We start from the raw sequence: 27,252 nt of genomic DNA on the forward strand, positions 1-27,252 counted from the left end.
GCCATTTACTGAGCTTTTCCCGCCGCCACTGCTATTGCTCTATAAATCGATTGGATTACTCCCGTGGGACAAGCACAGAATGTGCTCAGGCCAAGGGCAGGCCTGTCCTGCACCCGTCAGTGATAGAAAGAGGCAGGGCAGGGCCACCCCTTGGTCCTTTCCCTTGGCGGTCCCCTCGAGATGGTGCTTTCAGCCTCAACAGTGAGTACCTGGGACTGTGCTGCTTTTCGTTAATGGGTAAAAGAAAATCACAAGATAATGTTGTAGGACCAAGGCAAGACACAAAATCTGGTAAAAGACACGCTGGTAACAACAATCTAGACAGTTTTGACGGCCTGAGAGAAGAAGTTTTGAATAAGAAGAAACTGTTTGAGACCATTTGTCCCAATTCAAAAATTGACCCCCCTTTCTAAAGGCAACACAAAGAAGGGATCTTCCAACAAGGGAAATCCCTGCTCAGACACCATTGTGGGCCCCGCAAATTGCGCTATAAGAAAATAATCTTGCCCACTAACTGCCTCAGTTTTTGTAATTCCTATAACAAACAACCATCCCGATTGGCAGACTCAGTGTCCAGCATAACATGTACAAACCGTTACACCCTGCTTACAAACCTGGCAGAGAAAACCCCAGGCCAAACATCCCAAAGGTAGCACCTGAGGATTTGGGCTCAGTAATTACATATTTAAAAAGTTAACGTTACGAAATTGCCTGTCCAGTCTTTAAATTTCTAAGTATCTGAGCTCCTTGAATCTAATGCAACCCTAACCAAGATGTTTGCAGCTCATTTGCCTGGATGTTGGCAGGACCCGTTGAGTGGCGTGACGCGACTCCTTCGTGATCTCCATTACTGATTCATTAAAGGCCCTCAAGCCCATTGTCACCAAGAAGGCTCCAAGCCCAAACTGCATAAAGGCTGATCTATATGCAACGGAGCCAGTTATTTGGGCTCCTTATCTCAATGCCCTCAAGGGCAATTTTGGATAGTAGCCCCATACCAAAATCATGGCAAAGTGCAGAGATTGTCCCTATTTTTAAAAAGGCTGGCAAGACGACCTGGGCTACAAGATCTATTCTGCCACGAGTTCTTTGGGTAACTGAATGAAGCTGCTGCAACATCTAAGGAATTGATTAAGGATAGGTTCAGGGAACACCTATGGAGGTGAGAGCTCAAGTGCTGCAAGTCAGGCAGTTTGACCGACAGGTTTTTAGATTACAAAGTCGGCCCAGCTTTTGAGGCTTCTTTTGACAATATTTTGGGTCTTCTCCTCAGCTGTATCGAAAGTTCAAACATGGATCCTCCCTATCCTTAGCTTCACGGCCACCTGAGGAAAAACCTGGGTTTGAGCAATCTTTGCCCAGCAGACAAGCCTGTCCCTGAAACTATGCACCACTTTATCTTACTTTGTAAAGCTTACAAATCCCCTCATAAGAATTGGATCACACCATTGTGCTAACTGTTAGGCTATAAATGATTGCCTTAAGAATCTTGAAGTCTGATGATAGTCCTATGGTAGTCATTAGTGTCACTAAATGTTAGCATGCTGCTTGGCCCACATGAAAAAGGCACCTTGAGTGCACTACCTATAGCCTTCTGAGCATAATCTGAGAGAATGCTTGTGCTGTACTAGGAGAACACCTCAGTTGCCCATCTTTGTTGTCATGCGTATTTCCGTTTAAACAGATACCATTGGATTTTAACTCTGTATTGGAACATTGAAAATTTTATTTTATGCCATTTAATATTTTAAGGAAACTGCAGCCCTATTGTGTTAAAAGGAATTACTCTATTTATTATCCTGCACATTAGGAAACAGAGTTAACACAGGTTCCATACAAGATTTTATTGATTCCTTTTAGCTGGGTTGCTGTTACTGTGTCAAATTTGTATGTTTTTAATCTATGTATGTTTTATGGATCAGGAATCCGAAATGAACATTTGCTTGGCTGTCACACTCCTAAGAAATGAAAATGTCACTTACCCAGTGTACATCTGTTCGTGGCATCAGTCGCTGAGATTCACATGGTATGCATGAGCTCGCCATCTGGTGTTGGGTCGGAGTGTTACAAGTTGTTTTTCTTCGAAGAAGTGTTTTCGAGTCACGGGACCGAGTGACTCCTCCTTCTGTGCTCATTGCGCATGGGCGTCAACTCCATCTTCGATTGTTTTCCCCGCAGAGGGTGAGGTAGGAGTTGTACTATAGTAATAGTGCCCGCGCAATGAAAAATGTAAGTATGTACCTATTAAAGGATTAAATAATATATATACAAATGTACAAAATTGAAGGTAACTTCTGAACTGCTACAGGCTTCCGGGGAGGTGGGTGGGTCCATGTGAATCTCAGCGACTGATGCCACGAACAGATGTACACTGGGTAAGTGACATTTTCAGTTCGATGGCATCTGTCGCTGTAGATACACATGGTATGCATAGACTAGTAAGCAGTTAGTTCCCCATAAGCGGTGGTTTAGCCTGTAGGAGTAGAAGTTGTCTGAAATAGAGTTCTTAATACAGCTTGACCTACTGTAGCTTGTTGTGCGGATAGCACATCTATACAGTAGTGTTTGGTGAATGTGTGAGGCGTAGACCAAGTGGCTGCCTTACATATTTCCTGCATTGGGATGTTTCCTAAAAAGGCCATTGAAGCACCTTTTTTCCTTGTTGAATGTGCCCTGGGAGTAATGGGCAGTTGTCTTTTTGCTTTAAGGTAGCAGATTTGGATGCATTTAACTATCCATCTGGCTATACCTTGTTTTGATATTGGGTTACCTACATGAGGTTTTTGGAATGCAATAAATAGCTGTTTAGTTTTTCTGATGTTTTTTGTTCTGTCAATGTAGTACATTAATGCTCTTTTGACATCTAATGTATGTAGTGCTCTTTCAGCCACAGAATCTGGCTGTGGGAAAAAAACTGGTAGTTCTACCGTTTGATTTAGTTGGAATGGTGAAATAACTTTTGGTAAAAATTTTGGATTAGGTCGTAGGACGACCTTATTTTTATGTATTTGTATAAAAGGCTCTTGTGTTGTGAACGCTTGAATTTCACTTACTCTTCTTAGAGATGTAATGGCGATGAGAAAGGCAACTTTCCAGGTTAGGAATTGTATTCCGCAAGAGTGCATGGGTTCGAAAGGTGGGCCCATGAGTCTTGTTAGAACCACGTTTAGGTTCCATGAAGGAACAGGTGGTGTTCTTGGTGGTATAATTCTTTTAAGCCCTTCTATGAATGCTTTGATAACTGGTATTTTATACAAGGAAGTTGAATAGGTAGTTTGCAGGTATGCAGATATTGCTGCAAGGTGTATTTTAATAGAAGAGAAGGCTAGCTTTGCTTTTTGTAAATGGAGCAAGTAATTTACTATATGTTTTGGAGTTGCGTCTAGTGGTTGTATCTGATTATGATGGCAGTACCAAACAAATCTTTTCCACTTACTTGCGTAGCAGTGTCTAGTGGATGGCCTTCTGGCCTGCTTTATGACTTCCATACACTCTTGGCTAAGTTGTAAGTGTCCGAATTCTAGGATTTCAGGAGCCAGATTGCTAGATTCAGCGATGCTGGGTCCGGGTGTCTGATCTGTTGGTTGTGTTGCGTTAACAGATCTGGTTTGTTGGGCAGTTTGATGTGTGGTACTACAGACAGATCTAGCAGTGTTGTGTACCAGGGTTGTCTTGCCCATGTTGGTGCTATTAAAATGAGTTTGAGTTTGTTTTGACTCAATTTGTTTACTAGGTAAGGAAGGAGAGGGAGAGGAGGAAAAGCGTAAGCAAATATTCCTGACCAGTTCATCCATAGGGCATTGCCTTGGGATTGCTTGTGTGGGTATCTGGATGCGAAGTTTTGGCATTTTGCGTTCTCTTTTGTTGCAAATAAGTCTATTTGTGGTGTTCCCCAGAGTGTGAAGTAGGTGTTCAGAATCTGTGGGTGGATTTCCCATTCGTGGACTTGCTGGTGATCTCGAGAGAGATTGTCTGCCAGCTGATTCTGGATCCCCGGAATAAACTGTGCTATTAGACCAATTTGATGGTGGATTGCCCACTTCTATATTTTTTGAGCTAACAAGCTTAACTGCGTTGAATGTGTTCCTCCTTGTTTGTTTAGATAATACATCGTTGTCATGTTGTCTGTTTTGACAAGGATGTATTTGGGGTTATGATTGGTTGGAAAGCTTTTAGTGCTTGAAAAACTGCTAATAATTCTAGATGATTTATATGCAGTTTTGTTTGATGTATGTTCCATTGTCCTCTTATGTTGTGTTGATTGAGATGTGCTCCCCACCCTGTCATGGAAGCATCTGTTGTTATTACGTACTGTGGCACTGGGTCTTGGAAAGGCCGCCCTATGTTTAAATTTATACTGTTCCACCATAGAAGCGAGAGGTAAGTTTGGCGGTCTAGCAACACCAGATCTAGAAGGTGACCCTGTGCTTGAGACCACTGTGAGGCTAGGCACTGTTGTAAGGGCCTCATGTGCAGTCTTGCGTTTGGGACAATGGCTATGCATGAGGACATCATGCCTAGGAGCTGTAGTATTGTTCTTGCTTGTATTGTTTGGTTTGGAGACATGTGTTGAATGACTCTGTTGAAATTGTGGATCCTTTGTGGAGTTGGCGTTGCTACTCCTTTTGTAGTGTCTATTATGGCTCCTAGATATTGCTGTACTTTGCTTGGCAGAATGTTTGATTTTGCAAAGTTGACGGTGAACCCTAGTTTGTAGAGGGTTTGTATGACTTGATTTGTGTGGTTTGAGCATTGTGTGAGCGAACTGGTTTTGATTAGCCAGTCGTCTAGATACGGGAACACATGTATTTGCTGCCTTCTGATGTGTGCAGCGACTACTGCTAGGCATTTTGTGAATACTCTTGGAGCGGTTGTTAAACCAAAAGGCAATACTTTGAATTGGTAATGTATTCCTTTGAATACAAACCTTAGATATTTCCTGTGTGATTGATGTATTGGTATATGGAAATATGCGTCCTTGAGGTCTAGGGTTGTCATGTAGTTGTGTTTTTTGAGCAATGGTAACACTTCTTGTAGTGTGACCATGTGAAAGTGGTCTGATTTGATGAATGTGTTTACTACTCTGAGGTCTAGAATTGGTCTCAGTGTTTCGTCCTTTTTTGGTATCAAGAAGTACAGTGAATAAACTCCTGTGTTTATTTGTGTGCTTGGTACTAATTCTATTGCATTTTTTTGCAGTAGTGCTTGAACTTCTATCTCTAGAAGCTGTGAATGGTATTTTGATAAATTTTGTGATTTTGGTGGTATGTCTGGAGGGAATTGCAGGAATTCTATGCAATAACCATGTTGGATAATTGCTAGGACCCATGTGTCTGTAGTTATTTTGTCCCATGCTTCGTAATATTGACGTATCCTCCCCCCCACTGGTGTTGTGTGGGAGGGGTGAGTGACGTGTGAGTCACTGCTTGTTGGTAGTGGTTTTGGGGCTTTGAAATCTTCCTCTATTCCTAGGGAATTGACCCCCTCTATACTGGCCCCGAAAACCTCCCCTGTACTGTCCCTGGTAGGTGGGCGGTGCGGACTGTGAGGTGCTAGCTTGTGTGGCCTGACCCCGAAACCCTCCTCTAAAAGGTGTTTTGCGGAAGGTGTTATAAGATCCTCTGCTCTGCGGGGAGTAGAGTGCGCCCATGGCCTTGGCAGTGTCAGTGTCCTTCTTGAGCTTTTCTATGGCTGTGTCGACCTCCGGACCGAACAGAAGTTTTTCGTTTACTGGCATGTTAAGCACTGCCTGCTGAATTTCTGGCTTGAATCCAGACGTTCTGAGCCATGCGTGCCTACGGATGGTAACCGACGTATTAATGGTCCTTGCGGCCGTGTCTGCTGCATCCATGGAGGAGCGTATTTGATTGTTGGAAATGTTTTGACCCTCCTCAACAACCTGTTTTGCTCTTTTTTGCAGATCTTTTGGGAGATGTTCAATGAGATGCTGCATCTCATCCCAGTGGGCTCTGTCGTATCGCGCTAGCAGCGCTTGTGAATTTGCGATGCGCCACTGGTTTGCTGCTTGGACAGCAACCATCTTCCCGGCTGCATCGAACTTCCTGCTTTCTTTATCTGGGGGAGGTGCATCCCCAGAAGTGTGTGAATTTGCCCGTTTTCTGGCAGCCCCTACCACCACATAATCTGGTGGCAACTGAGAGGTGATGAATACAGGGTCCGTAGGAGGCGCCTTATACTTTTTGTCCACCCTAGGCGTCACTGCCCTACTTTTAACTGGCTCCTTGAAAATGTCCTTTGCATGGCGTAGCATGCCTGGGAGCATCGGCAGGCTTTGGTAGGAGCTGTGGGTTGAAGAGAGGGTGTTAAATAAGAAATCATCCTCTACTTGTTCCGAGTGTAGTTCCACATTATGGAATAGTGCTGCTCTAGCCACCACTTGTGAGTAGGCTGTGCTGTCTTCCGGTGGTGATGGCCTAGTTGGGTATGTGTCTGGGCTGTTATCAGACACTGGTGCGTCGTACAAGTCCCACGCATCCTGATCTTGGTCATCGTGGCTCATGGCGGTGTGAGCTGGCGAATGTGATGGGGTGTAAGTTGGCGAAGCCGGAGTTACAGGTGGAGGCGAGGGAGGAGGTGTTACCTTTTGTGCTGTTTGTTGCTGAGGAGTAAACTGAAGCGTTCTCTTTCGTTTGACAGGTGGAAGGGTACTGATCTTCCCAGTCCCCTGCTGAATAAAGATACGCTTTTGCGTGTGATCCACGTCAGTGGATTGCAGTTCTTGTTCAAATCTATGTTTCTTCATTTGTGAAGACATAGAATGCTCTTCAGTATAGGAGCCTGAAACAGGGTCTGATGTCGCTTTTTTCGGCTCCGAAAACCCTGTTGATTGTTTTTTCGGCTCCGAGGTAACCTTCCTCTTTTTCTGTGCCGAAAATTCTTGGCCTCTATGGTCTTCGGCGCCACTGTCTCGGCATCGATCCGTGTCGACACCGAACTCTCTCGGTCCCGAGGAGGCTGCGTGCCGGTGTCTCGACCGAAGTCGGACGATCTCGACACTGAATGGGCCTTTTTCGGTGCCGATTGTTGGTCACTGAGAATTTGGGTGGAGCCATGGCCGGTTGGCAGTGGCGTCCCCTGGGCCTTCTTTCCTTTTTTAAGTTCTGATCTCGACGTCTTACTCACAGTTTTTGTAGAGTCTAGCTCGTCGGAGTCTGAATCCTGGATGGAAAAGGATTCCTCCTGTTCCTCTTCTGTCTCGAACTGTCGACGCTCCTTTGGAGTGGACGCCATCTGCAGTCTCCTCGCTCGACGGTCGCGCAGAGTTTTTCGGGACCGGAACGCCCGACAGGCCTCACAGGATTCTTCGCTGTGCTCGGGTGACAGGCACAGGTTACAGACCGAGTGTAGGTCCGTATAAGGATATTTGTTGTGGCATTCGGGGCAGAATCGAAACGGGGTCCGTTCCATCGGCGTTGTTCTCCACGCGGTCGGGCCGACTAGGCCCCGACGGGGTGCCGAAATCTACCCCGAAGGGCACCGAAGCGCTTCGATGTTCAACGCGTCGTCGTATGTGTCTATCTCGAACCGGATCGCAACGATACCGTCGAAAATCTTCCGTTTTCAGCTATCTTTCCGTTCCGAAACCCGGAGCGACAGGAACACGTCCGAACCCGATGGCGGAAAGAAAACAATCGAAGATGGAGTCGACGCCCATGCGCAATGAGCACAGAAGGAGGAGTCACTCGGTCCCGTGACTCGAAAACACTTCTTCGAAGAAAAACAACTTGTAACACTCCGACCCAACACCAGATGGCGAGCTCATGCATACCATGTGTATCTACAGCGACAGATGCCATCGAACATATACATTTAACCACATTCGTCAACATACAAAGAACAGAGATTAGAATCGCAAAGTGGATACAAAAGGTTTTCTCCTGCATGCAGTGGTGCCATTGGCCTATGCAAAGGTCTCATACAGCGTCCAGAAGTGCAAACGTAGAGCACATCCTGCTGCGGGTCTTGGGCATATAATTCAGTTCCCTTCTTTCCACACCCTTTGACACAGATCCAAAGCTCCACTGTCAAATTCATTGGTTTTACCAACTGCTAAAATTCATCATGACTTTTGTCAGTGAGCCAAGAACATGACTTACCCCAAAGACAAAAAGCTTTAAACTGTGCAGCGACTGCAGGCAGCAAATTTCAGTCACAGATGCATACAACGTTCGTCTGTGATGTCTAGGTTCCTGATCTGACCCAATGTAATGCGATAAGTGGTCCCTGATGCACCCAAAAGCAAGCAGGAAGTGAAACTCTATGTCATACAACATAAAAAGGGGGACAGAATGGTCTTGAAATGTTGGATCTACTTCGTCATGAGGCTGCTTCCATCACAAGTCGTGTAGTTTCTTCCAGGTCCTCATCTCGCAGCAAGTTTTCAAGTAAGTCAGAGTCCAAGTCGCACCAGAAACACAAGAAGGCCAAATGGGATTCGTCTCTCTTTCCAATCTTGTGGAGAAGTGAAGACACACAGCAACACCACAAAGATCTAAGTCCACATGAGTTATTTAACTTAAGAGTTCATCATGAGGTTCGTTCCAGCATTATGTTAGTTTCCCAGGATGGCTTTGACCACATAGCTAATAGAGGCTGCCAAAAAGTCCATGCTGCAGATTTTTAAGGCAATGCTGGCCCCCTCTTAAGCGCTTTTGTCCCTATAGATCTGTGGGGAGGGGGGCCGGTTACACTTTCCTCAGGAGGACCGAAGGCCCTCATTGGTGCCAAATGACCTCCCTTTCAGTGCTGGTCCATGCTTCTACCCTGGCCTGGCGGTCATATCAGTCCCAATCGCTCTAGTGTCAACCCTGACTGCAGCAGTCCTGGATCCGGTTCTGATGCCCATTTGTGACCCAGAGCCAATGTAATCCCATGGAAGGCCAATGTCTCACTGAGTTAACCAAAGCACAACCTTCAGTCCTGGATGACGGACAGCTTTTTCCTCGTCACTGATCTATGTCAAACCTGAGAGTATGTAACAAACATACCTAATTTTCTAAGATTGCACACTTCATTTTCAGGCACAGCAGTAGTTCTGGAAGAGCTAGCCAAAGCTTTTGTCCTAAGAAAAAGGACAATATGTATTTTCAATTGTCCACTCCTTAGTGGTCAGCTATGCGAATGATACACTTTAAAGTATCCTTGTCCTAACTCCATACCTTACCTTTAAAGAAAGAGGGCTACTCTGAGCTTAATTTGTAAACAAATACGTGCAGGGGCCCAAAGTTTTGTTAAGAAGCTCATGGCAGTCGCTATCAAAGGTCAGGATTGTTGAACACCAATGCTGCATAGTTATGACTCCACCTCATGCCTTTTTAATGCTACATAGCACACTCCATGCCTCTTTATCTCACTCTCGCATGTTATTTCATCCCTGCTTTCTCCCTTTGTCCATCTTACTCTTCCTCCTTTTGCATTTTTATCTCTCTTGCTGTAGGTGAACTTTTGTGGAGAAAAAAATAAGTACCAGACCCCGAAAACAAGTGGTGATGGCCCCATCTGCAACCACTGGCTCAAATTAAGCACTGAGGCTACTACACATGGGTTTGACCCAGTTAGTGCACTGGGATTTTTGGCTTTTGACTACCCGGTTGTTGGACCTTTACTGTAGATGGTCTCATTACCCGGGTCTCACACATGGTAATTTTACGTTAATTGGATAGAGTGTGTTTACCATCCGTGCCTGCTGTTTAAGATAAGGCTGCTGCTGCTGCCCAGCTAGGGTAGGAAGTACTTAACTAATTACACGTGAACATGTGCGCACACATGTGTATGTGCTGCACGTGTGAATTCTACAGTCCTGCTAAGCCTAGTAATTGAGCACAGGTAACCAGGTTCAGAATGCGCACTGCAAGGGGAGGTGCTGACAGGGGGTAGGCCTCATAATATTAGTAGACATTCACAGATAGGTCAGAAGGATTTACCAGAAATCTGTAGTGATTTCACTATATTATTGTGTAGGAAGTTGGCTCTGTATGTGCTATTTCAAAGTAAGGAATAGCATGCACAGAGTCCAAGGGTTCCCCTTAGAGGTAAAATAGTGGTAAAAAGAGATAATACTAATGCTCTATTTTGTGGTAGTGTGGTCGAGCAATAGGCTTATCCAAGGAGTAGTGGTAAGCATTTGTTGTACATACACATAGACAATAAATGAGGTACACACACTCAGAGACAAATCCAGCCAATAGGTTTTTGTATAGAAAAATATCTTTTCTTAGTTTATTTTAAGAACCACAGGTTCAAATTCTACATGTAATATCTCATTTGAAAGGTATTGCAGGTAAGTACTTTAGGAACTTTAAATCATAAAAATTGCATGTATACTTTTCAAGTTATTGACAAATAGCTGTTTTAAAAGTGGACACTTAGTACAATTTTCACAGTTCCTGGGGGAGGTAAGTTTTTGTTAGTTTTACCAGGTAAGTAAGACACTTACAGGGTTCAGTTCTTGGTCCAAGGTAGCCCACCGTTGGGGGTTCAGAGCAACCCCAAAGTCACCACACCAGCAGCTCAGGGCCGGTCAGGTGCAGAGTTCAAAGTGGTGCCCAAAACACATAGGCTAGAATGGAGAGAAGGGGGTGCCCCGGTTCCGGTCTGCTTGCAGGTAAGTACCCGCGTCTTCGGAGGACAGACCAGGGGGGTTTTGTAGGGCACCGGGGGGGACACAAGCCCACACAGAAATTTCGCCCTCAGCAGCGCGGGGGCGGCCGGGTGCAGTGTAGACACAAGCGTCGGGTTCGCAATGTTAGTCTATGAGAGATCTCGGGATCTCTTCAGCGCTGCAGGCAGGCAAGGGGGGGGGTTCCTCGGGGAAACCTCCACTTGGGCAAGGGAGAGGGACTCCTGGGGGTCACTTCTCCAGTGAAAGTCCGGTCCTTCAGGTCCTGGGGGCTGCGGGTGCAGGGTCTCTCCCAGGCGTCGGGACTTAGGATTCAAAGAGTCGCGGTCAGGGGAAGCCTCGGGATTCCCTCTGCAGGCGGCGCTGTGGGGGCTCAGGGGGGACAGGTTTTGGTACTCACAGTATCAGAGTAGTCCTGGGGTCCCTCCTGAGGTGTTGGATCTCCACCAGCCGAGTCGGGGTCGCCGGGTGCAGTGTTGCAAGTCTCACGCTTCTTGCGGGGAGCTTGCAGGGTTCTTTCAAAGCTGCTGGAAACAAAGTTGCAGCCTTTCTTGGAGCAGGTCCGCTGTCCTCGGGAGTTTCTTGTCTTTTCGAAGCAGGGGCAGTCCTCAGAGGATGTCGAGGTCGCTGGTCCCTTTGGAAGGCGTCGCTGGAGCAGGATCTTTGGAAGGCAGGAGACAGGCCGGTGAGTTTCTGGAGCCAAGGCAGTTGTCGTCTTCTGGTCTTCCTCTGCAGGGGTTTTCAGCTAGGCAGTCCTTCTTCTTGTAGTTGCAGGAATCTAATTTTCTAGGGTTCAGGGTAGCCCTTAAATACTAAATTTAAGGGCGTGTTTAGGTCTGGGGGGTTAGTAGCCAATGGCTACTAGCCCTGAGGGTGGGTACACCCTCTTTGTGCCTCCTCCCAAGGGGAGGGGGTCACAATCCTAACCCTATTGGGGGAATCCTCCATCTGCAAGATGGAGGATTTCTAAAAGTTAGAGTCACCTCAGCTCAGGACACCTTAGGGGCTGTCCTGACTGGCCAGTGACTCCTCCTTGTTGTTTTCTTTGTTCCCTCCAGCCTTGCCGCCAAAAGTGGGGGCCGTGGCCGGAGGGGGCGGGCAACCCACTAAGCTGGAGTGCCCTGCTGGGCTGTGACAAAGGGGTGAGCCTTTGAGGCTCACCGCCAGGTGTCACAGCTCCTGCCTGGGGGAGGTGTTAGCATCTCCACCCAGTGCAGGCTTTGTTACTGGCCTCAGAGTGACAAAGGCACTCTCCCCATGGGGCCAGCAACATGTCTCTAGTGTGGCAGGCTGCTGGAACCAGTCAGCCTACACAGATAGTTGGTTAAGTTTCAGGGGGCACCTCTAAGGTGCCCTCTGTGGTGTATTTTACAATAAAATGTACACTGGCATCAGTGTGCATTTATTGTGCTGAGAAGTTTGATACCAAACTTCCCAGTTTTCAGTGTAGCCATTATGGTGCTGTGGAGTTCGTGTTTGACAGACTCCCAGACCATATACTCTTATGGCTACCCTGCACTTACAATGTCTAAGGTTTTGTTTAGACACTGTAGGGGTACCATGCTCATGCACTGGTACCCTCACCTATGGTATAGTGCACCCTGCCTTAGGGCTGTAAGGCCTGCTAGAGGGGTGTCTTACCTATACTGCATAGGCAGTGAGAGGCTGGCATGGCACCCTGAGGGGAGTGCCATGTCGACTTACTCGTTTTGTTCTCACTAGCACACACAAGCTGGCAAGCAGTGTGTCTGTGCTGAGTGAGAGGTCTCCAGGGTGGCATAAGACATGCTGCAGCCCTTAGAGACCTTCCTTGGCATCAGGGCCCTTGGTACTAGAGGTACCAGTTACAAGGGACTTATCTGGATGCCAGGGTCTGCCAATTGTGGATACAAAAGTACAGGTTAGGGAAAGAACACTGGTGCTGGGGCCTGGTTAGCAGGCCTCAGCACACTTTCAATTGTAAACATAGCATCAGCAAAGGCAAAAAGTCAGGGGGCAACCATGCCAAGGAGGCATTTCCTTACACAACCCCCCCCCCAAACGAAAGAGGATGAGACTAACCTTTCCCAAGAGAGTCTTCATTTTCTAAGTGGAAGAACCTGGAAAGGCCATCTGCATTGGCATGGGCAGTCCCAGGTCTGTGTTCCACTATAAAGTCCATTCCCTGTAGGGAGATGGACCACCTCAACAGTTTAGGATTTTCACCTTTCATTTGCATCAGCCATTTGAGAGGTCTGTGGTCAGTTTGAACTAGGAAGTGAGTCCCAAAGAGGTATGGTCTCAGCTTCTTCAGGGACCAAACCACAGCAAAGGCCTCCCTCTCAATGGCACTCCAACGCTGCTCCCTGGGGAGTAACCTCCTGCTAATGAAAGCAACAGGCTGGTCAAGGCCATCATCATTTGTTTGGGACAAAACTGCCCCTATCCCATGTTCAGAGGCATCAGTCTGCACAATGAACTGCTTAGAATAATCCGGAGCTTTTAGAACTGGTGCTGAGCACATTGCCTGTTTCAGGGTGTCAAAGGCCTGTTGGCATTCCACAGTCCAGTTCACTTTCTTGGGCATTTTCTTGGAGGTGAGTTCAGTGAGGGCTGTCACAATGGATCCATATCCCTTCACAAACCTCCTGTAATACCCAGTCAAGCCAAGGAATGCCCTGACTTGAGTCTGGGTTTTTGGAGCTACCCAGTCCAGAATAGTCTGGATCTTGGGTTGGAGTGGCTGAACTTGGCCTCCACCTACAAGGTGGCCCAAGTAAACCACAGTTCCCTGCCCTATCTGGCATTTGGATGCCTTGATAGAGAGGCCTGCAGATTGCAGAGCCTTCAAAACCTTCTTCAGGTGGACCAGGTGATCCTGCCAGGTGGAGCTAAAGACAGCAATATCATCAAGATAAGCCGTGCTAAAGGACTCCAAGCCAGCAAGGACTTGATTCACCAACCTTTGGAAGGTGGCAGGGGCATTCTTTAAACCAAAGGGCATAACAGTGAACTGATAATGCCCATCAGGTGTGGAGAATGCTGTTTTCTCTTTTGCTCCAGGTGCCATTTTTATTTGCCAGTACCCTGCTGTCAAGTCAAAGGTACTTAAGAATTTGGCAGCACCTAATTTATCTATGAGCTCATCAGCTCTTGGAATTGGATGAGCATCTGTCTTGGTGACAGAATTGAGCCCTCTGTAGTCCACACAAAACCTCATCTCTTTCTTTCCATCTTTGGTGTGAGGTTTGGGGACTAAGACCACTGGGCTAGCCCAGGGGCTGTCAGAGCGCTCAATTACTCCCAATTCCAGCATCTTGTGGACTTCCACCTTGATGCTTTCCTTAACATGGTCAGACTGTCTAAAGATTTTGTTTTTGACAGGCATGCTGTCTCCTGTGTCCACATCATGGGTACACAGGTGTGTCTGACCAGGGGTTAAGGAGAAGAGTTCAGGAAACTGTTGTAGGACTCTCCTACAATCAGCTTGCTGTTGGCCAGAGAGGGTGTCTGAGTAGATCACTCCATCTACTGTGCCATCTTTTGGGTCTGATGACAGAAGATCAGGGAGAGGTTCACTCTCTGCCTCCTGATCCTCATCTGTTACCATCAACAGATTCACATCAGCCCTGTCATGGAAGAGCTTAAGGCGGTTCACATGGATCACCCTCTTGGGGCTCCTGCTTGTGCCCAGGTCCACCAGGTAGGTGACCTGACTCTTCCTTTCTAGCACTGGGTAAGGGCCACTCCATTTGTCCTGGAGTGCCCTGGGAGCCACAGGCTCCAGAACCCAGACTTTCTGCCCTGGTTGGAACTCAACCAGTGCAGCCTTTTGGTCATACCAAAACTTCTGGAGCTGTTGGCTGGCCTCAAGGTTTTTGGTTGCCTTTTCCATGTACTCTGCCATTCTAGAGCGAAGGCCAAGTACATAGTCCACTATGTCTTGTTTAGGCTCATGGAGAGGTCTCTCCCAGCCTTCTTTAACAAGAGCAAGTGGTCCCCTTACAGGATGACCAAACAGAAGTTCAAAGGGTGAGAATCCTACTCCCTTCTGTGGTACCTCTCTGTAAGCGAAAAGCAGACATGGCAAGAGGACATCCCATCTCCTTTTGAGTTTTTCTGGGAGCCCCATGATCATGCCTTTTAATGTCTTGTTGAATCTCTCAACCAAGCCATTAGTTTGTGGATGGTATGGTGTAGTGAATTTGTAAGTCACTCCACACTCATTCCACATGTGTTTTAGGTATGCTGACATGAAGTTGGCACCTCTGTCAGACACCACCTCCTTAGGGAAACCCACTCTGGTAAAGATACCAATGAGGGCCTTGGCTACTGCAGGGGCAGTAGTCGACCTAAGGGGAATAGCTTCAGGATACCTGGTAGCATGATCCACTACTACCAGGATATACATATTTCCTGAGGCTGTGGGAGGTTCTAGTGGACCAACTATGTCCACACCCACTCTTTCAAAGGGAACCCCCACCACTGGAAGTGGAATGAGGGGGGCCTTTGGATGCCCACCTGTCTTACCACTGGCTTGACAGGTGGGGCAGGAGAGGCAAAACTCCTTAACCATGTTGGACATATTGGGCCAGTAGAAGTGGTTGACTAACCTCTCCCACGTCTTGGTTTGTCCCAAATGTCCAGCAAGGGGAATGTCATGGGCCAATGTTAGGATGAACTCTCTGAACAGCTGAGGCACTACCACTCTCCTAGTGGCACCAGGTTTGGGGTCTCTGGCCTCAGTGTACAGGAGTCCATCTTCCCAATAGACCCTATGCGTTCCATTTTTCTTGCCCTTGGACTCTTCAGCAGCTTGCTGCCTAAGGCCTTCAAGAGAGGGACAGGTTCCTTGTCCCTTACACAGCTCCTCCCTTGAGGGTCCCCCTGGGCCTAAGAGCTCAACCTGATAAGGTTCAAGCTCCAAAGGCTCAGTTCCCTCAGAGGGCAGAACTTCTTCCTGAGAAGAGAGGTTCCCTTTCTTTTGCTGTGTTGCAGTTGGTTTCCCAACTGACTTTCCTGTTCTCTTGGTAGGCTGGGCCATTCTTCCAGACTCCAGCTCTACTTGTTCACCCTGTGCCTTGCATTGTGCTCTTGTTTTCACACACACCAGTTCAGGGATACCCAGCATTGCTGCATGGGTTTTTAGTTCTACCTCAGCCCATGCTGAGGACTCCAGGTCATTTCCAAGCAGACAGTCCACTGGGATATTTGAGGAGACCACCACCTGTTTCAGGCCATTGACCCCTCCCCATTCTAAAGTAACCATTGCCATGGGATGTACTTTTCTCTGATTGTCAGCGTTGGTGACTGTGTACGTTTTTCCAGTCAGGTATTGGCCAGGGGAAACCAGTTTCTCTGTCACCATGGTGACACTGGCACCTGTATCCCTCAGGCCCTCTATTCTAGTCCCATTAATTAAGAGTTGCTGTCTGTATTTTTGCATGTTAGGCGGCCAGACAGCTAGTGTGGCTAAATCCACCCCACCCTCAGAAACTAGAGTAGCTTCAGTGTGGACCCTGATTTGCTCTGGGCACACTGTTGATCCCACTTGGAGACTAGCCATACCAGTGTTACCTGGATGGGAGTTTGGAGTGGAACCTTTCTTGGGACAGGCCTTGTCTCCAGTTTGGTGTCCATGCTGTTTACAGCTATGACACCAGGCCTTTTTGGGATCAAAGTTTTTACCCTTGTACCCATTGTTTTGTGAAGAGGCTCTGGGCCCACCCTCCTGTGCAGGTTTTTGGGGGCCTGTAGAAGACTCTTTACTATTTTTAGTTTTGGTTGTCTCATCACCCTTCCCCTGGGGAGTCTTTGTGACCCCTTTCTTTTGGTCACCCCCTGTTGAAGTCTTGGACACCCTTGTCTTGACCCAATGGTCCGCCTTCTTTCCCAATTCTTGGGGAGAAATTGGTCCTAGGTCTACCAGATGCTGATGCAGTTTATCATTGAAACAATTACTTAACAGGTGTTCTTTTACAAATAAATTGTACAGCCCATCATAATTACTTACACCACTGCCTTGAATCCAACCATCTAGTGTTTTCACTGAGTAGTCTACAAAGTCAACCCAGGTCTGGCTCGAGGATTTTTGAGCCCCCCTGAATCTAATCCTATACTCCTCAGTGGAGAATCCAAAGCCCTCAATCAGGGTACCCTTCATGAGGTCATAAGATTCTGCATCTTGTCCAGAGAGTGTGAGGAGTCTATCCCTACACTTTCCTGTGAACATTTCCCAAAGGAGAGCACCCCAGTGAGATCTGTTCACTTTTCTGGTTACACAAGCCCTCTCAAAAGCTGTGAACCATTTGGTGATGTCATCACCATCTTCATATTTAGTTACAATCCCTTTAGGGATTTTCAACATGTCAGGAGAATCTCTGACCCTATTTATGTTGCTGCCACCATTGATGGGTCCTAGGCCCATCTCTTGTCTTTCCCTCTCTATGGCTAGGATCTGTCTTTCCAAAGCCAATCTTTTGGCCATCCTGGCTAACTGGATGTCCTCTTCACTGGGGCTATCCTCAGTGATTTCAGAGGTGTTGGTCTCTCCTGTGAGGGAACCAGCATCTCTGACTATTATTTTTGGAGTCAGGGTTTGAGGGACCCTGTTCTCCCTAGATAGGATTGGTAGGGGGGAATTGTCCTCCAAGTCACTATCCTCTTCCTCTGAGTTGCCACCCTCAGAGGGGTTGGCCTTTTCAAACTCTGCCAAAAGCTCCTGGAGCTGTATTTTGGTAGGTTTGGGGCCCATTGTTATTTTCTTTATTTTACAGAGTGACCTTAGCTCCCTCATCTTAAGATGGAGGTAAGGTGTGGTGTCGAGTTCCACCACAGTCACATCTGTGCTAGACATTTTGCTTCTAAAAGTTGGAATACTTTTTAAGAATCTACAACTGGTTCTAGAATCTAATTCAAACTTTTACAAACTTTTAAACTCTAAAAGAAATGCTAAACAGGATCTAACACAAGGCCCTAGCAGGTCTTTTAAGAATTTAGAAAACTTTTCAAATTGCAAAAATCAATTTCTAATGACAATTTTGGAATTTGTCGTGTGATCAGGTATTGGCTGAGTAGTCCAGCAAATGCAAAGTCTTGTACCCCACCGCTGATCCACCAATGTAGGAAGTTGGCTCTGTATGTGCTATTTCAAAGTAAGGAATAGCATGCACAGAGTCCAAGGGTTCCCCTTAGAGGTAAAATAGTGGTAAAAAGAGATAATACTAATGCTCTATTTTGTGGTAGTGTGGTCGAGCAATAGGCTTATCCAAGGAGTAGTGGTAAGCATTTGTTGTACATACACATAGACAATAAATGAGGTACACACACTCAGAGACAAATCCAGCCAATAGGTTTTTGTATAGAAAAATATCTTTTCTTAGTTTATTTTAAGAACCACAGGTTCAAATTCTACATGTAATATCTCATTTGAAAGGTATTGCAGGTAAGTACTTTAGGAACTTTAAATCATAAAAATTGCATGTATACTTTACAAGTTATTGACAAATAGCTGTTTTAAAAGTGGACACTTAGTGCAATTTTCACAGTTCCTGGGGGAGGTAAGTTTTTGTTAGTTTTACCAGGTAAGTAAGACACTTACAGGGTTCAGTTCTTGGTCCAAGGTAGCCCACCGTTGGGGGTTCAGAGCAACCCCAAAGTCACCACACCAGCAGCTCAGGGCCGGTCAGGTGCAGAGTTCAAAGTGGTGCCCAAAACACATAGGCTAGAATGGAGAGAAGGGGGTGCCCCGGTTCCGGTCTGCTTGCAGGTAAGTACCCGCGTCTTCGGAGGACAGACCAGGGGGGTTTTGTAGGGCACCGGGGGGGACACAAGCCCACACAGAAATTTCACCCTCAGCAGCGCGGGGGCGGCCGGGTGCAGTGTAGACACAAGCGTCGGGTTCGCAATGTTAGTCTATGAGAGATCTCGGGATCTCTTCAGCGCTGCAGGCAGGCAAGGGGGGGGTTCCTCGGGGAAACCTCCACTTGGGCAAGGGAGAGGGACTCCTGGGGGTCACTTCTCCAGTGAAAGTCCGGTCCTTCAGGTCCTGGGGGCTGCGGGTGCAGGGTCTCTCCCAGGCGTCGGGACTTAGGATTCAAAGAGTCGCGGTCAGGGGAAGCCTCGGGATTCCCTCTGCAGGCGGCGCTGTGGGGGCTCAGGGGGGACAGGTTTTGGTACTCACAGTATCAGAGTAGTCCTGGGGTCCCTCCTGAGGTGTTGGATCTCCACCAGCCGAGTCGGGGTCGCCGGGTGCAGTGTTGCAAGTCTCACGCTTCTTGCGGGGAGCTTGCAGGGTTCTTTCAAAGCTGCTGGAAACAAAGTTGCAGCCTTTCTTGGAGCAGGTCCGCTGTCCTCGGGAGTTTCTTGTCTTTTCGAAGCAGGGGCAGTCCTCAGAGGATGTCGAGGTCGCTGGTCCCTTTGGAAGGCGTCGCTGGAGCAGGATCTTTGGAAGGCAGGAGACAGGCCGGTGAGTTTCTGGAGCCAAGGCAGTTGTCGTCTTCTGGTCTTCCTCTGCAGGGGTTTTCAGCTAGGCAGTCCTTCTTCTTGTAGTTGCAGGAATCTAATTTTCTAGGGTTCAGGGTAGCCCTTAAATACTAAATTTAAGGGCGTGTTTAGGTCTGGGGGGTTAGTAGCCAATGGCTACTAGCCCTGAGGGTGGGTACACCCTCTTTGTGCCTCCTCCCAAGGGGAGGGGGTCACAATCCTAACCCTATTGGGGGAATCCTCCATCTGCAAGATGGAGGATTTCTAAAAGTTAGAGTCACCTCAGCTCAGGACACCTTAGGGGCTGTCCTGACTGGCCAGTGACTCCTCCTTGTTGTTTTCTTTGTTCCCTCCAGCCTTGCCGCCAAAAGTGGGGGCCGTGGCCGGAGGGGGCGGGCAACTCCACTAAGCTGGAGTGCCCTGCTGGGCTGTGACAAAGGGGTGAGCCTTTGAGGCTCACCGCCAGGTGTCACAGCTCCTGCCTGGGGGAGGTGTTAGCATCTCCACCCAGTGCAGGCTTTGTTACTGGCCTCAGAGTGACAAAGGCACTCTCCCCATGGGGCCAGCAACATGTCTCTAGTGTGGCAGGCTGCTGGAACCAGTCAGCCTACACAGATAGTTGGTTAAGTTTCAGGGGGCACCTCTAAGGTGCCCTCTGTGGTGTATTTTACAATAAAATGTACACTGGCATCAGTGTGCATTTATTGTGCTGAGAAGTTTGATACCAAACTTCCCAGTTTTCAGTGTAGCCATTATGGTGCTGTGGAGTTCGTGTTTGACAGACTCCCAGACAATATACTCTTATGGCTACCCTGCACTTACAATGTCTAAGGTTTTGTTTAGACACTGTAGGGGTACCATGCTCATGCACTGGTACCCTCACCTATGGTATAGTGCACCCTGCCTTAGGGCTGTAAGGCCTGCTAGAGGGGTGTCTTACCTATACTGCATAGGCAGTGAGAGGCTGGCATGGCACCCTGAGGGGAGTGCCATGTCGACTTACTCGTTTTGTTCTCACTAGCACACACAAGCTGGCAAGCAGTGTGTCTGTGCTGAGTGAGAGGTCTCCAGGGTGGCATAAGACATGCTGCAGCCCTTAGAGACCTTCCTTGGCATCAGGGCCCTTGGTACTAGAGGTACCAGTTACAAGGGACTTATCTGGATGCCAGGGTCTGCCAATTGTGGATACAAAAGTACAGGTTAGGGAAAGAACACTGGTGCTGGGGCCTGGTTAGCAGGCCTCAGCACACTTTCAATTGTAAACATAGCATCAGCAAAGGCAAAAAGTCAGGGGGCAACCATGCCAAGGAGGCATTTCCTTACACAACCCCCCCCCCAAACGAAAGAGGATGAGACTAACCTTTCCCAAGAGAGTCTTCATTTTCTAAGTGGAAGAACCTGGAAAGGCCATCTGCATTGGCATGGGCAGTCCCAGGTCTGTGTTCCACTATAAAGTCCATTCCCTGTAGGGAGATGGACCACCTCAACAGTTTAGGATTTTCACCTTTCATTTGCATCAGCCATTTGAGAGGTCTGTGGTCAGTTTGAACTAGGAAGTGAGTCCCAAAGAGGTATGGTCTCAGCTTCTTCAGGGACCAAACCACAGCAAAGGCCTCCCTCTCAATGGCACTCCAACGCTGCTCCCTGGGGAGTAACCTCCTGCTAATGAAAGCAACAGGCTGGTCAAGGCCATCATCATTTGTTTGGGACAAAACTGCCCCTATCCCATGTTCAGAGGCATCAGTCTGCACAATGAACTGCTTAGAATAATCCGGAGCTTTTAGAACTGGTGCTGAGCACATTGCCTGTTTCAGGGTGTCAAAGGCCTGTTGGCATTCCACAGTCCAGTTCACTTTCTTGGGCATTTTCTTGGAGGTGAGTTCAGTGAGGGCTGTCACAATGGATCCATATCCCTTCACAAACCTCCTGTAATACCCAGTCAAGCCAAGGAATGCCCTGACTTGAGTCTGGGTTTTTGGAGCTACCCAGTCCAGAATAGTCTGGATCTTGGGTTGGAGTGGCTGAACTTGGCCTCCACCTACAAGGTGGCCCAAGTAAACCACAGTTCCCTGCCCTATCTGGCATTTGGATGCCTTGATAGAGAGGCCTGCAGATTGCAGAGCCTTCAAAACCTTCTTCAGGTGGACCAGGTGATCCTGCCAGGTGGAGCTAAAGACAGCAATATCATCAAGATAAGCCGTGCTAAAGGACTCCAAGCCAGCAAGGACTTGATTCACCAACCTTTGGAAGGTGGCAGGGGCATTCTTTAAACCAAAGGGCATAACAGTGAACTGATAATGCCCATCAGGTGTGGAGAATGCTGTTTTCTCTTTTGCTCCAGGTGCCATTTTTATTTGCCAGTACCCTGCTGTCAAGTCAAAGGTACTTAAGAATTTGGCAGCACCTAATTTATCTATGAGCTCATCAGCTCTTGGAATTGGATGAGCATCTGTCTTGGTGACAGAATTGAGCCCTCTGTAGTCCACACAAAACCTCATCTCTTTCTTTCCATCTTTGGTGTGAGGTTTGGGGACTAAGACCACTGGGCTAGCCCAGGGGCTGTCAGAGCGCTCAATTACTCCCAATTCCAGCATCTTGTGGACTTCCACCTTGATGCTTTCCTTAACATGGTCAGACTGTCTAAAGATTTTGTTTTTGACAGGCATGCTGTCTCCTGTGTCCACATCATGGGTACACAGGTGTGTCTGACCAGGGGTTAAGGAGAAGAGTTCAGGAAACTGTTGTAGGACTCTCCTACAATCAGCTTGCTGTTGGCCAGAGAGGGTGTCTGAGTAGATCACTCCATCTACTGTGCCATCTTTTGGGTCTGATGACAGAAGATCAGGGAGAGGTTCACTCTCTGCCTCCTGATCCTCATCTGTTACCATCAACAGATTCACATCAGCCCTGTCATGGAAGAGCTTAAGGCGGTTCACATGGATCACCCTCTTGGGGCTCCTGCTTGTGCCCAGGTCCACCAGGTAGGTGACCTGACTCTTCCTTTCTAGCACTGGGTAAGGGCCACTCCATTTGTCCTGGAGTGCCCTGGGAGCCACAGGCTCCAGAACCCAGACTTTCTGCCCTGGTTGGAACTCAACCAGTGCAGCCTTTTGGTCATACCAAAACTTCTGGAGCTGTTGGCTGGCCTCAAGGTTTTTGGTTGCCTTTTCCATGTACTCTGCCATTCTAGAGCGAAGGCCAAGTACATAGTCCACTATGTCTTGTTTAGGCTCATGGAGAGGTCTCTCCCAGCCTTCTTTAACAAGAGCAAGTGGTCCCCTTACAGGATGACCAAACAGAAGTTCAAAGGGTGAGAATCCTACTCCCTTCTGTGGTACCTCTCTGTAAGCGAAAAGCAGACATGGCAAGAGGACATCCCATCTCCTTTTGAGTTTTTCTGGGAGCCCCATGATCATGCCTTTTAATGTCTTGTTGAATCTCTCAACCAAGCCATTAGTTTGTGGATGGTATGGTGTAGTGAATTTGTAAGTCACTCCACACTCATTCCACATGTGTTTTAGGTATGCTGACATGAAGTTGGCACCTCTGTCAGACACCACCTCCTTAGGGAAACCCACTCTGGTAAAGATACCAATGAGGGCCTTGGCTACTGCAGGGGCAGTAGTCGACCTAAGGGGAATAGCTTCAGGATACCTGGTAGCATGATCCACTACTACCAGGATATACATATTTCCTGAGGCTGTGGGAGGTTCTAGTGGACCAACTATGTCCACACCCACTCTTTCAAAGGGAACCCCCACCACTGGAAGTGGAATGAGGGGGGCCTTTGGATGCCCACCTGTCTTACCACTGGCTTGACAGGTGGGGCAGGAGAGGCAAAACTCCTTAACCATGTTGGACATATTGGGCCAGTAGAAGTGGTTGACTAACCTCTCCCACGTCTTGGTTTGTCCCAAATGTCCAGCAAGGGGAATGTCATGGGCCAATGTTAGGATGAACTCTCTGAACAGCTGAGGCACTACCACTCTCCTAGTGGCACCAGGTTTGGGGTCTCTGGCCTCAGTGTACAGGAGTCCATCTTCCCAATAGACCCTATGCGTTCCATTTTTCTTGCCCTTGGACTCTTCAGCAGCTTGCTGCCTAAGGCCTTCAAGAGAGGGACAGGTTCCTTGTCCCTTACACAGCTCCTCCCTTGAGGGTCCCCCTGGGCCTAAGAGCTCAACCTGATAAGGTTCAAGCTCCAAAGGCTCAGTTCCCTCAGAGGGCAGAACTTCTTCCTGAGAAGAGAGGTTCCCTTTCTTTTGCTGTGTTGCAGTTGGTTTCCCAACTGACTTTCCTGTTCTCTTGGTAGGCTGGGCCATTCTTCCAGACTCCAGCTCTACTTGTTCACCCTGTGCCTTGCATTGTGCTCTTGTTTTCACACACACCAGTTCAGGGATACCCAGCATTGCTGCATGGGTTTTTAGTTCTACCTCAGCCCATGCTGAGGACTCCAGGTCATTTCCAAGCAGACAGTCCACTGGGATATTTGAGGAGACCACCACCTGTTTCAGGCCATTGACCCCTCCCCATTCTAAAGTAACCATTGCCATGGGATGTACTTTTCTCTGATTGTCAGCGTTGGTGACTGTGTACGTTTTTCCAGTCAGGTATTGGCCAGGGGAAACCAGTTTCTCTGTCACCATGGTGACACTGGCACCTGTATCCCTCAGGCCCTCTATTCTAGTCCCATTAATTAAGAGTTGCTGTCTGTATTTTTGCATGTTAGGCGGCCAGACAGCTAGTGTGGCTAAATCCACCCCACCCTCAGAAACTAGAGTAGCTTCAGTGTGGACCCTGATTTGCTCTGGGCACACTGTTGATCCCACTTGGAGACTAGCCATACCAGTGTTACCTGGATGGGAGTTTGGAGTGGAACCTTTCTTGGGACAGGCCTTGTCTCCAGTTTGGTGTCCATGCTGTTTACAGCTATGACACCAGGCCTTTTTGGGATCAAAGTTTTTACCCTTGTACCCATTGTTTTGTGAAGAGGCTCTGGGCCCACCCTCCTGTGCAGGTTTTTGGGGGCCTGTAGAAGACTCTTTACTATTTTTAGTTTTGGTTGTCTCATCACCCTTCCCCTGGGGAGTCTTTGTGACCCCTTTCTTTTGGTCACCCCCTGTTGAAGTCTTGGACACCCTTGTCTTGACCCAATGGTCCGCCTTCTTTCCCAATTCTTGGGGAGAAATTGGTCCTAGGTCTACCAGATGCTGATGCAGTTTATCATTGAAACAATTACTTAACAGGTGTTCTTTTACAAATAAATTGTACAGCCCATCATAATTACTTACACCACTGCCTTGAATCCAACCATCTAGTGTTTTCACTGAGTAGTCTACAAAGTCAACCCAGGTCTGGCTCGAGGATTTTTGAGCCCCCCTGAATCTAATCCTATACTCCTCAGTGGAGAATCCAAAGCCCTCAATCAGGGTACCCTTCATGAGGTCATAAGATTCTGCATCTTGTCCAGAGAGTGTGAGGAGTCTATCCCTACACTTTCCTGTGAACATTTCCCAAAGGAGAGCACCCCAGTGAGATCTGTTCACTTTTCTGGTTACACAAGCCCTCTCAAAAGCTGTGAACCATTTGGTGATGTCATCACCATCTTCATATTTAGTTACAATCCCTTTAGGGATTTTCAACATGTCAGGAGAATCTCTGACCCTATTTATGTTGCTGCCACCATTGATGGGTCCTAGGCCCATCTCTTGTCTTTCCCTCTCTATGGCTAGGATCTGTCTTTCCAAAGCCAATCTTTTGGCCATCCTGGCTAACTGGATGTCCTCTTCACTGGGGCTATCCTCAGTGATTTCAGAGGTGTTGGTCTCTCCTGTGAGGGAACCAGCATCTCTGACTATTATTTTTGGAGTCAGGGTTTGAGGGACCCTGTTCTCCCTAGATAGGATTGGTAGGGGGGAATTGTCCTCCAAGTCACTATCCTCTTCCTCTGAGTTGCCACCCTCAGAGGGGTTGGCCTTTTCAAACTCTGCCAAAAGCTCCTGGAGCTGTATTTTGGTAGGTTTGGGGCCCATTGTTATTTTCTTTATTTTACAGAGTGACCTTAGCTCCCTCATCTTAAGATGGAGGTAAGGTGTGGTGTCGAGTTCCACCACAGTCACATCTGTGCTAGACATTTTGCTTCTAAAAGTTGGAATACTTTTTAAGAATCTACAACTGGTTCTAGAATCTAATTCAAACTTTTACAAACTTTTAAACTCTAAAAGAAATGCTAAACAGGATCTAACACAAGGCCCTAGCAGGTCTTTTAAGAATTTAGAAAACTTTTCAAATTGCAAAAATCAATTTCTAATGACAATTTTGGAATTTGTCGTGTGATCAGGTATTGGCTGAGTAGTCCAGCAAATGCAAAGTCTTGTACCCCACCGCTGATCCACCAATGTAGGAAGTTGGCTCTGTATGTGCTATTTCAAAGTAAGGAATAGCATGCACAGAGTCCAAGGGTTCCCCTTAGAGGTAAAATAGTGGTAAAAAGAGATAATACTAATGCTCTATTTTGTGGTAGTGTGGTCGAGCAATAGGCTTATCCAAGGAGTAGTGGTAAGCATTTGTTGTACATACACATAGACAATAAATGAGGTACACACACTCAGAGACAAATCCAGCCAATAGGTTTTTGTATAGAAAAATATCTTTTCTTAGTTTATTTTAAGAACCACAGGTTCAAATTCTACATGTAATATCTCATTTGAAAGGTATTGCAGGTAAGTACTTTAGGAACTTTAAATCATAAAAATTGCATGTATACTTTACAAGTTATTGACAAATAGCTGTTTTAAAAGTGGACACTTAGTGCAATTTTCACAGTTCCTGGGGGAGGTAAGTTTTTGTTAGTTTTACCAGGTAAGTAAGACACTTACAGGGTTCAGTTCTTGGTCCAAGGTAGCCCACCGTTGGGGGTTCAGAGCAACCCCAAAGTCACCACACCAGCAGCTCAGGGCCGGTCAGGTGCAGAGTTCAAAGTGGTGCCCAAAACACATAGGCTAGAATGGAGAGAAGGGGGTGCCCCGGTTCCGGTCTGCTTGCAGGTAAGTACCCGCGTCTTCGGAGGACAGACCAGGGGGGTTTTGTAGGGCACCGGGGGGGACACAAGCCCACACAGAAATTTCACCCTCAGCAGCGCGGGGGCGGCCGGGTGCAGTGTAGACACAAGCGTCGGGTTCGCAATGTTAGTCTATGAGAGATCTCGGGATCTCTTCAGCGCTGCAGGCAGGCAAGGGGGGGGTTCCTCGGGGAAACCTCCACTTGGGCAAGGGAGAGGGACTCCTGGGGGTCACTTCTCCAGTGAAAGTCCGGTCCTTCAGGTCCTGGGGGCTGCGGGTGCAGGGTCTCTCCCAGGCGTCGGGACTTAGGATTCAAAGAGTCGCGGTCAGGGGAAGCCTCGGGATTCCCTCTGCAGGCGGCGCTGTGGGGGCTCAGGGGGGACAGGTTTTGGTACTCACAGTATCAGAGTAGTCCTGGGGTCCCTCCTGAGGTGTTGGATCTCCACCAGCCGAGTCGGGGTCGCCGGGTGCAGTGTTGCAAGTCTCACGCTTCTTGCGGGGAGCTTGCAGGGTTCTTTCAAAGCTGCTGGAAACAAAGTTGCAGCCTTTCTTGGAGCAGGTCCGCTGTCCTCGGGAGTTTCTTGTCTTTTCGAAGCAGGGGCAGTCCTCAGAGGATGTCGAGGTCGCTGGTCCCTTTGGAAGGCGTCGCTGGAGCAGGATCTTTGGAAGGCAGGAGACAGGCCGGTGAGTTTCTGGAGCCAAGGCAGTTGTCGTCTTCTGGTCTTCCTCTGCAGGGGTTTTCAGCTAGGCAGTCCTTCTTCTTGTAGTTGCAGGAATCTAATTTTCTAGGGTTCAGGGTAGCCCTTAAATACTAAATTTAAGGGCGTGTTTAGGTCTGGGGGGTTAGTAGCCAATGGCTACTAGCCCTGAGGGTGGGTACACCCTCTTTGTGCCTCCTCCCAAGGGGAGGGGGTCACAATCCTAACCCTATTGGGGGAATCCTCCATCTGCAAGATGGAGGATTTCTAAAAGTTAGAGTCACCTCAGCTCAGGACACCTTAGGGGCTGTCCTGACTGGCCAGTGACTCCTCCTTGTTGTTTTCTTTGTTCCCTCCAGCCTTGCCGCCAAAAGTGGGGGCCGTGGCCGGA

The 27,252-nt window shown here is 47.9% G+C and overlaps 1 protein-coding gene across 1 annotated transcript in view; it reads right to left on the reverse strand.

Moving 5' to 3' along the window:
* RSF1 (remodeling and spacing factor 1) overlaps positions 1-27,252 on the reverse strand; it is a 502,800-nt gene that overhangs the window by 213,819 nt on the left and 261,729 nt on the right. The gene's annotated exons all lie outside the window — the stretch shown is intronic.

The sequence above is a fragment of the Pleurodeles waltl genome, chromosome 8 (genome assembly GCF_031143425.1).
Source record: "Pleurodeles waltl isolate 20211129_DDA chromosome 8, aPleWal1.hap1.20221129, whole genome shotgun sequence".
Lineage (NCBI taxonomy): Eukaryota > Metazoa > Chordata > Amphibia > Caudata > Salamandridae > Pleurodeles > Pleurodeles waltl.